Source organism: Drosophila novamexicana, unplaced genomic scaffold (assembly GCF_003285875.2).
Source record: "Drosophila novamexicana strain 15010-1031.04,08,12 unplaced genomic scaffold, DnovRS2.1 tig00002145-arrow-arrow-pilon, whole genome shotgun sequence".
Lineage (NCBI taxonomy): Eukaryota > Metazoa > Arthropoda > Insecta > Diptera > Drosophilidae > Drosophila > Drosophila novamexicana.
Genome location: NW_020824947.1, coordinates 129,973 through 140,249, shown reverse-complemented (window position 1 = coordinate 140,249; position 10,277 = coordinate 129,973). Strand labels below are relative to the sequence as shown.

At 46.5% G+C, this 10,277-nt stretch overlaps 2 long non-coding RNA genes across 2 annotated transcripts; both read right to left on the bottom strand.

The window, feature by feature from the left end:
* Window positions 1-5,304: 5,304 nt before the first annotated feature.
* LOC115768966 lies at window positions 5,305-5,811 on the bottom strand. Its single transcript, XR_004018659.1, has 3 exons — window positions 5,595-5,811; window positions 5,400-5,531; window positions 5,305-5,339 (listed from the first exon to the last, which is right to left on the bottom strand). It is a non-coding gene; the product is annotated as an uncharacterized LOC115768966 (long non-coding RNA).
* A 439-nt stretch (window positions 5,812-6,250) lies between these two features.
* LOC115768965 lies at window positions 6,251-7,447 on the bottom strand. Its single transcript, XR_004018658.1, has 6 exons — window positions 7,278-7,447; window positions 7,053-7,214; window positions 6,765-6,989; window positions 6,495-6,701; window positions 6,345-6,434; window positions 6,251-6,274 (listed from the first exon to the last, which is right to left on the bottom strand). It is a non-coding gene; the product is annotated as an uncharacterized LOC115768965 (long non-coding RNA).
* Window positions 7,448-10,277: the final 2,830 nt, after the last annotated feature.

Below are 10,277 nucleotides of genomic sequence, written 5' to 3'. Positions count from 1 at the left end.
GCCAGCTACAAGGGGTGCCCGGCATTTAAAAACGCGCAGAGCAAGCTTCTAGCAAATCGAGTTCGAGCCACAAGTGGGCGCCAGAAACATCAACAGCAGACCGGACCTGCAGCCAACAAGCAGCCAAACATAGGCAGCTCCTCACCTCCGCAGTGGCAGCAACAACAACAGCACACCGGCATGCAACAGCAACATCATGAACGCCAGACCAGTGAACGCCAACAAGGGGAACAAATGCAGCACCAGCATAGTGAACGCCAGCAACATAAGCAGCAGCTGCAACACCAGCACCAATACAAACAAAATAACAACAATCTTACTCTCACTTACAGTCAAGTTGCACGCAGCAAGGGCCCTTCTGCAGAAGGGCGCAACCCGGCTATGAGGCACCTGCAGAAAGTCCAGCAGCAGCTTCGACTGGAGCAGGAGAAACAGCAGCCAAGCAAGCAGAAGAAGCAACAGCAGCAACTCCATCTCCAGCAACTGACTAGCAGTCCTCGCCTACAGATAGATACGCAACAGCAGCATCAGCAAATACAGCCCAGTCATCGGCAGCAACATCAGCCACAGCAGCGACAGCTAAACAACAGCAGGGAATTCAACCCCACCCCAGGTCAACTGACTCCAGTAAAAAACACAGAGAGGAAAATACGCAACCCGGCAATGTTGCATCTACAAAACCTGCAGCAACAGCTTCGACTCAAGCAGTCACAACACCAGCACGGTGTACAACATCTGCAGCAGCAAGAAGAAGGCCCCCGCATGCATGAACAGCACCACAGTGAGCAACAACAGCAACAAGGACAGCGGCAACAGCATGATGGGCCTCTTATGTACGCACTGGAGCGAAACCTGCGCATTGTTAACGATATGGGTGAAAAGATTGACAAATTGCTAAGCATCTTGCATGCACTTGTTCTGCCCAGAATTAACAACCAGCCCATGGCAGTATTAAATCCACAAGTCTCAGCGCAAGAATATAGCGCTGCAGACCCAACTAATGACTGTCAAATGACTGATGATCATAATCCCAACACTGTCAATGACATGTCAAATGATGGATAGACTACAATCAAACTACCTTCCTGACGGCCAGATCAACATGACTGCAAATATATTAAATTATGATGATGCTAATAATATCAGAGCCACAGAGAATAGCCCCACAGTAGTTGCCGGCCAAGGCGGCGATCAATATGGCGACTCCTTTAAAATCGCCTATTGGAACGCCGCCGGTGTCGGCAACAAGCAATTGGAGCTGGAAATATTCATGCAACGAAACAAAATAGACATCATGATGGTAATTGAAACCCGCATCTCTCCAACAAGAACACTTCAGGTGAATGGATACTACACATACACTTCCTCGCATCCGCATAGTCACAGAAGTGGTGGAGTTGCAACATTAATAAAACACGGGATCAAGCATTCAGCTCTTCAGCCAATAGCAGCATCGTTCCTGCAATGTGCTCCAATTACCGTGACCACTGAAGAAAACAACAGAATAAACACGGTCATTATTGCGCCAATATATTGCCCTCCACAACATACCTGGTCTACAAATCACTTTAAGATGCTATTCAAACACTTCGACAGTCTCATCAAAGGTTCCAGTTTCATCCTTTGCGGCGACTGGAACGCAAAGCATCAGTGGTGGGGCAATACTCGTTCCTGTCGCCGTGGTAGAGCCATAATGGAGTGTATTCATAAATACAATCGCTACAATGTGCTTGCAACAGGAGGTGCAACGCACTTTCCTTACGACAAGAAGAAGAAACCGTCCGCCATTGATTTCGCCGTCTACGGTGGACTGAGTAAAGGATTACTCGTTACTCACTCCACAATCGATTTAGATTCCGACCACCTCCCAATCCACGTTGAACTTGGAGTCAGAGGTCCAATAACTAAAACGCAGTCTTCAAGACGTCGACTTCTGCCAAAAAAAGTAAATCTTAGAAAATTCCAAGAAGATTTAAACCAGCGAGTTCTGCTAAATACAGAAATCAAATCAGGCATCGACATCGAAGATGCGATCGATATACTCACCAATAATATCTACAACGCTGCCAAAGCTGCTACACCTTTACCTCGTCGTCCACACCAACAAGAACACCGGCATCGTCATATAAACTCTGGCAACTATGCTCTAAATAGCCAAACAAAAAAACTAATTCGGCTTAAGCACAAATGCAAGCGCGAATTTATGATCCTGAGAACACCGTGCTTGAAAAAACGATACAATAACGTCCAGAATCGTTTAAAGAAGGCTCTGCGCCTAGCCAACTCTGAGCACATAAACAAAATGTTCGATAAAATTGATGCGAACGATCGCTACAAAATGCAGAAGTTGTGGAAAATTACTAAAAACTTTAAACGGCAACCAGAGCCCAACTGGCCGCTCAAAACAAGCCCGGATAGCAACAGCAGCAGCAATAATTGGACAAGGAGCAGCAATGAAAAAGCTGAGGTCTTTGCATCACATCTGGAACAACGATTCAAGCCAATTCTTAGCAACACGGATGAAATGCGAAAAAATATAGCACATGAGTTGGCACAGCAGCAGCAACTAAAATTACAGCAGGAAAGCGGCGCAGCTAGTATTGTTAGTGGTACTAAATCTAACACATTACCATTCCGACCAGTAACCGTAAGCGAGACTATGCTGGTTATAAGCTCTCTAACGTTGAATAAATCACCTGGCCTCGACAACATAGATAACCAGACCATTAAATCGTTGCCACAGAAAGCAATTACTTACCTGGTACTTATTTATAACTGCATCTTCAGACTTGGGCATTTTCCTAAGCAGTGGAAGTGTGCTGCTATCACGATGATCTTGAAGCCTGGCAAAAGCACGGACAGCGTAACATCCTATCGTCCAATAAGCCTTCTGGCGGGTTTCTCGAAGATATTCGAAAGGCTCCTCATGCGCAGACTTTTCGAATGTGATGACTTCGCCAAAGCTGTACCCACCCACCAATTCGGTTTCAGGAAAGAACATGGCACAGAGCAGCAACTTGCTAGAGTAACCCAGTTTATTCTAGACGCGTATGAGAACCGCATGTTCTGCTCTGCAGTATTCATTGACATTAGCGAGGCCTTTGACAGAGTCTGGCATACTGGCCTCCTATGGAAGCTAATCAAGCTGATGCCAATCAAGTTATTCAATGTACTGCAAAGTTATCTCGAAAATCGAACATTCATCGTATGCTGCAATGATGGGACCAAGTCAAAGCTTGGTAAACTTGGTGCCGGAGTACCACAGGGTAGTGTTCTCGGCCCCATCTTGTACACCATATACTCGTCTGATATGCCACTCCCAGCGGATGCACAATACTTTTTCCACAGACACAACGACGACAGTATGCTTCTATCTACTTACGCGGATGACACCATTATAATGAGCAAGGCCGCCACAGCCCAAAGTGCAATCAATATTAACCAAGCGTACCTAAACTGCTTCAATAACTGGGCCAATCGCTGGTGTATAAGCATTAATACCAATAAAACGGCACACGTCATCTATACTGCAAATAGAATTGATCAAATGCATACTTTGCGTCCACCACGTTTGAACGAACAGTCAATTGTTACCAAAACATGCCACCAATATTTGGGATTCCACATGGATCGGAAGCTAAATTGCACAATCCACATCACACAACTTTGTAATCGTCTGCGAGCCACATATAAAAACCTGGAGTGGATGCTTGGATGGGATAGCAAGCTGTCAAACACCTGTAAAGCAGTCATTTATAAACAGCTCATAGTACCAATATGGCAATATGCCTTACCTATTTATGGAGCTTTGGCATCAAATGCGCAGCTAAAACGCCTTGAGGTACTACAGAACATCACTTTACGTAGGATCATGAGAGCCCCCTGGTTTACCAGAAACCAAGCAATCAGAGACACCTATAATATAAAGACAATTGAGGAAACATTTCAGCTTGCTAGTGGCAGGTTTGCCGCCTCACTCAGTATCCATCCGAATGTGGAAGCACGCAAATTAATTCTCCATCCACACGTGCCGCAACGTCTGCAACGGCCGAGATACAAGCAGCAATTAAACCAGCATGTTCTACCACTCCAAAAACGGCTACAGCAGAAACCGCAACAACAACAGCAGACACAGCACGACGGCTTGCCAACGTTGCTGAGGTTGGAGAAAGAGAAGCAGGATGCCTTGCGACTTGCAGACACTTCGCTCACCCGGCAACACCAGCAGTCAAAACCACCAAAGCGGTTCGGTGAATCATTGATAAACTCATTGAGGCGTAGCTACAGGGATGGAGAGATGACGCTAGAGCAGGTCCAGGACATGATCAAAGACCAGCCTTTAGTAATTCAACGTCTAATTCTGCCAGCGCCACCTCCGACTGAGCAACAGAACGAGCCACAACAACAATTGCTCATTGACGATGAAGAGCAGCTTGCCACACGACTAAAGCTCCTCCAGCTGCACATGGAACGCGAACTCGACGAGGCGCCTAATGAAGATACAACAGCGCAACATCACCAATTGTCGGGGTCGACTGAATCACATGCGGATTCAATCCAGCACGAACTCTTCAGGCCACAGCAGATAAGGCAGCAATATACACTAGCAGGCGAGCAAACGCAGCACGAAGTTTGTCAGCAGAAGCGAGCCTTTGAGCTGACCATAGCCATGTTCGGCATGCCTCCAATCTGGCCCCATCAGCCATGGCAACAGCAACAACATAGCCTGCCAATTACTTTTCCTCTGCCAGGACACAAACGACAATGGCAGAAGGGGAACACTGAGCAACAGCATCAGAGCCGGGCTGATAGCCCACCCACAAAAACACAACGAGTTAATTCTGTAAATGAAGGCCAAATATACGGATTATTGACTGAGCCAAGTACAGAATGCACAAAGTCACCTGCAAATCCAATTCGATCGGCCCTGCCACGACATCAACAACAAAGGCAGCACGTAATTATCGAGCGAACAGCTGAGCAGCAGCAGCAGACCCGGGCGGATGGCCCATCATCAGCGTCACAGCGAGTTATTTCTGCAAATGAACACCAAACATATGCACTATTTACCGAGTCAAATACAGAATGCATACATCTACCTGCACAACCATTTCGATCTCTTCCGCCATGGCATCAACGACAAAGGCAGCAAGAGATCATAGAACAGCAACAACTAGTTTCAGCAGAACAGCTCCTCCAGCCATGGCAACAGCAACCACAAAGCCAGCCAGCAAGTTTCTCCCAGTCGGGACAACAGCGACAAGAGCAGCCGGGGAACACTGAGCAGCAGCAGCAGAGCCGGGCTGAAGCTACATCAACAACAACGCGGCCAGCTAATTCTGAAAATGGAAAACAAACTTATGTATTGACTGAGCCAAGTACAGAATGCACAAAGTCACCTGCAAATCCAATTCGATCGGCCCTGCCACGACATCAACAACAATGGCAGCACTTAATTATCGAGCGATCAGCTGAGCAGCAGCAGCAGATCCGGGCGGATGGCCCATCATCAACGTCACAGCGAGTTATTTCTGCAAATGAATATAAAAAATATGCATTATTTACCGAGCCAAGCATAGAATGCATACACTTACCTGTACAATCAATTCAATCTCTTCCGCCATGGCATCTACGACAAAGGCAGCAAGATACCATAGAACAGCAACAACTAGCTTCAGCAGAGCAGCTCCTCCAGCCATGGCAACACCAACAACTAAGCCAACCAGTAAGTTTCTCTCAGTTGGGACAACAACGACAAGAGCAGCCGGGGAACACTGAGCAGCAGCAGCAGAGCCGGGCTGAAGCTACATCAACAACAACGCGGACAGCTAATTCTGAAAATGGAAAACAAATTGATGTATTGACTGAGCCAAGTATAGAATGCTCACAGTTAGCTACAAATCCAATTCGATCGCCCCTGCCACGACGTCAACAACGAAGGCAGCAAGTGATCATCGAGCGAACAACTGAGCAGCAGCAAATTCGGTCTGAAACCAACATGACACAGAAGTGGCCAGATCAGCACTGGGATACCGAGCGAGAAACTCTACAGCAATTGCCTGTTACTCAGCTTAAAAAATCTGGAAACAAATTCATAAAACAGGCTTCATTATCGGTGCCTAATAGTAAATGCACTCACTTACCTGAACAGACAATTCGATTTCCATTTCCACGGCAACGAGTTGGTCAACTTGGGATTTTAGACCAGCAGCAAATCCAGCCCTCAGCTAAACGACGGAGGCAACTTGAACCTGCAGAGCCGCCTTCGACTCACCTAGACCAATTGGCAAAAAAACGTAAGATGAGTGCAAACGAAAATCGACGACCAAGTTGCTCCTTCCTACCAGGACAACAAAGACAAGGGCAGCCGGAGAATATTAAACAGCAGCAGAGCCGGGCGGAAGCCTCATCAACAACAGCGCAGCGAGCTAATTCTGAAAATGGAAAACAAACATATGTATTGACCAAGCCAAGTATAGAATGCACATATTTACCTGCGCTACCAATTCAATCGCCTTTGCCACGGCATCAACGGCAAAAGCTGCAAGAGCAGCTCCTCCAGCCATGGCAACAGCAACATCAAAGCCAGCCAATGAGTTTCCCTCAGCCAGGACAACAACGACAAGAGCACCCGGGGAACACTGAGCAGCAGCAGCAGATCCGGGCGGATGGCCCACCATCAACGTCACAGCGAGTTATTTCTGCAAACGAATATCAAACATATGCATTACTTACCGAGCCAAGTAGAGAGTGCATACACTTACCTGTTCAATCTCTTCCGCCATGGCACCAACGACAAAGGCAGCAAGATATCATTAAACAGCAGCAATTGGCAGAGGGGCTCCTCCATTTATGCCAACAGCAACAACAAAGCCAGCGAATGAGTTTCTCTCTGCCAAGACACAAACGACAAAGGCAGCCGAGGAACACTGAGCAACAGCAACAGAGCCAGGCAGAAGGCCCACCAGCAAAAATGCAGCTAGTTAATTCTGTAAAGGAAGATCAAATACACGAATTATTAAATGAGCCAAGTATAATATGCACACTGTTACCTGCAAATCCAATTCGGTCGCCCCTGCCACGACGTCAAAAACAAAGGCAGCAAGTGATTACTAAGCGAACAACTGTACGAAGTTTTGCACAGTTGCGGAGTATGGAGCGGCAGCAGCAGAGCCAGGCAGAAGCCTCATCAACAACGAAACAGCGAATCATCCCTGCAAGGAAAGATCAAATACACAAATTAATGAAAGAGCCAAGTGTGGAATGCATACATTTACCTGCACAACCAATTAAATCTCTTCCGCCACGCTATCAACGACAAAGGCAGCAAGAGATCATTGAACAGCAGCAACTAGTTTCAGCAGAGCAGCTCCGCAAACCACGACAAAAACAACAACAAAGTCTGCCAATGAGTTTCCCTCAGCCAGGGCAACAACGACAAGGGCAGCCGGGGATCTTTCAGCAGCAGCCATCAATATCTGCAAATGGAGATAATACACATCTACCACTGACTGAGACAAGTGTGAAGTTCACATACTCACCTGCACAACCAACCCGATCACCTCCGCCACGGCATCACCGGCATAGGCAGCAAGGGTTCAGTGAGCACACTAAGCTACAACAACAAACTCCGACAGGCACCAAGCGCAAGCGATCCCCTCAGTTAGCACAGCAGCAACAACACAGGCATCTTCCAACCACAGACCAGGAGCAGCTCCAAATTGGGCCGCATTCCTTGCAAAGTCCACTACGGCACGCGACATGTGGCCAACGGCAACGGACGCCGCAGCAGTATCCAGTTAGCGAGTGGCGACCCGGACATAACTGGAGGCAACTCGCACATCGAAAGGCACGCCCGCTTGCGAATTCACCAGAGTCCCCTGGAAAGATAAGAATAATTAATTAATTAGTAACTGGTGTTAAAAAAAAAAAAAAAAAAAAAAAAAAAAAAAAAAAACAATGTATCATGTGTAACTTATTTGTAAGAAAATATTGCCAGACTGCAATACACTGCAGTCGATCACTTCCGATGCATGCGATGAATTCTCGTTCATCGCATGCGGAGTTGCCACTTTGTTTTAAGTATCGATATGTACGCTAATTATATTTGAATAAGTTGCTCGATAGTAACGCACAAATAAAATAGGTAAGCTGCCGATTGTCTCATTCGACAGCAAGCCCTCATCGTGTACAATAGTGCACAGCAACCTGAAAAAAAAGCAACCTGAAAAAAAAAACCTGAAAAAGCAACCTGAAAAAACACAGCAACCTGAAAAACCTGAAAAAAAAAAAAAAAAAAAAAAAAAGAATTTTTCAATTCTACTCCGCTGCAAATAATTGCAATAATAGTTATTTCGAATAACTAATCTATTGCAAAATAAGTAATCGTGTGCGTGTTCTATGTCGTTTTGTCCTGACAAAACATATATGTGAACCCGACGTGCGCGAAAAAATTAGCGCGAGACCGCTGCGCTGCATGTACGTACATTAAACTGTACTTGCGGCTCCCAGCCTCTGTGTTAAGTGTAAAAATGCCTAAAAAGCGAAAAAATAGGTACAGCAACCTAGCCTATGAGTGGTCAGATGGAGACTCCGAGATTGCCAATGTGCTATCCCCGGAAAATTCCAACAGCTCAAAAAGTACAGATGCCGAGTGCACCGGCACTGTACCTGGGAACAAAATGGCCCCCAAAACCGACGCCAACACCAATACTAGCAAAATTGGTCAGCAACAACAACATAATGAAGACAGTGCACAGCAACTGCAAAAAACAAAATGGCCGACAGCGTCACCTCATAAAATTGGCGCGCGTGCCATTGATGTAACCTGTGATGTAAGCAACTATGTATACTGTGATGCAACTTGTGATGTCAACCGTGAAAACAATGTGATCATCTATGATTCAGATGACACTGCTAATTCGGAAGTCGTATCGGCCTGGGGCCTCTCACTTTCACCGACTGTATCCTCTCTGGATGCTACAATTGACAAAGCCGTAAATTCAAAACGCGAAAACAAAAACTCGCAACATCAGCAGCAAGTGTATAATTCGGCGCTGAATCTTCCAACAAATATCAATGCGCCAACTGCAGCTTCACTTGCTGCGCCAATACTGGAGCACTCGCCGCCTCAGGGGAGCGCACAACAACAACAACAGGTCAGAAATTTGGTGCCAGGCTTGCCGCCAAATGCAATCTCAGCTGAAGAAACACAGCATCAAATGCCTAAAGCTTCTCCGGGCCATTCGCCTAATGCAAACTCAACACCTACAAACGTACTGTCACTACTAGAACAGTCGCCGACGGAAGCGAGGGCGCTCAATCAACATCAGCAGCAACAATATCAAAGTCAAAACTTGAGGCCAATTGTTCTGTCGAATCTCCTATTAAACTCAACAACCACTGCAATTGCAGCGCCAATTCGGGAACACTCTGTAAGCGAGGTGAATGCCCACCAAGAACAAACACTTAGTCAGATGCTAAATTTAGTGACAAAATCACCGGCTACGCTGTCTAAAACGGCTCTGCCGGCCTCAACAACAACAAGGCCACCAAACCCAAAACGCGCTGCACCGTATAAACATGCAACTGCAAATCAACTTAAACGCAAAGTTACCACGCCAATGCAGCACCACAACTTAAAACGCTCTGCATACTCTTTAAGCGATGCTTCACTAAGGAAAGCTATACATACAAGCGCACGGCCTATTGTCAAGCTATATGACTTTTCGAAATTAAAAACAAGATCGGCAGATAAATCAGCAAAGCCGACTAAGCCAGCAACAACAACTCGACTGAACAACTCTGAGGAATGTATGGACATCAGTGATGAATGCCTGGACCTTGATAGTCTGATGGTAGACAGCAACGACTCAAATGATTCCGGCACCTTTCCCACCATCATGCCTCTCAGCACCGATACACAGCAGAATCAGCAGCAACAACAGCAACAGCAACAACAACAGCCGCAGCCAACTCGGAGTGCCAAAATTCCATCTCTCTTCCTGCCCAACGTCCACGAGATTCAACCTTTGCTGGATAGACTCAATGGGACACCAGGCGTTAGTAAATTCACGACAAAGTGCACGCAGAACGACGGCATTCGAGTTCAGTGCAGCGATATTGCAACTTATAATGCCATACTGGCGACTCTTAACGCTGAGAATACGCACATGCACACCCATCAGCCTCGAAGGGAACGTGGATATAGAGTAATTATACGGAATCTACATCGCACCACTCCCTGTGACTGGCTACGTGCCCAACTAGCACAACTA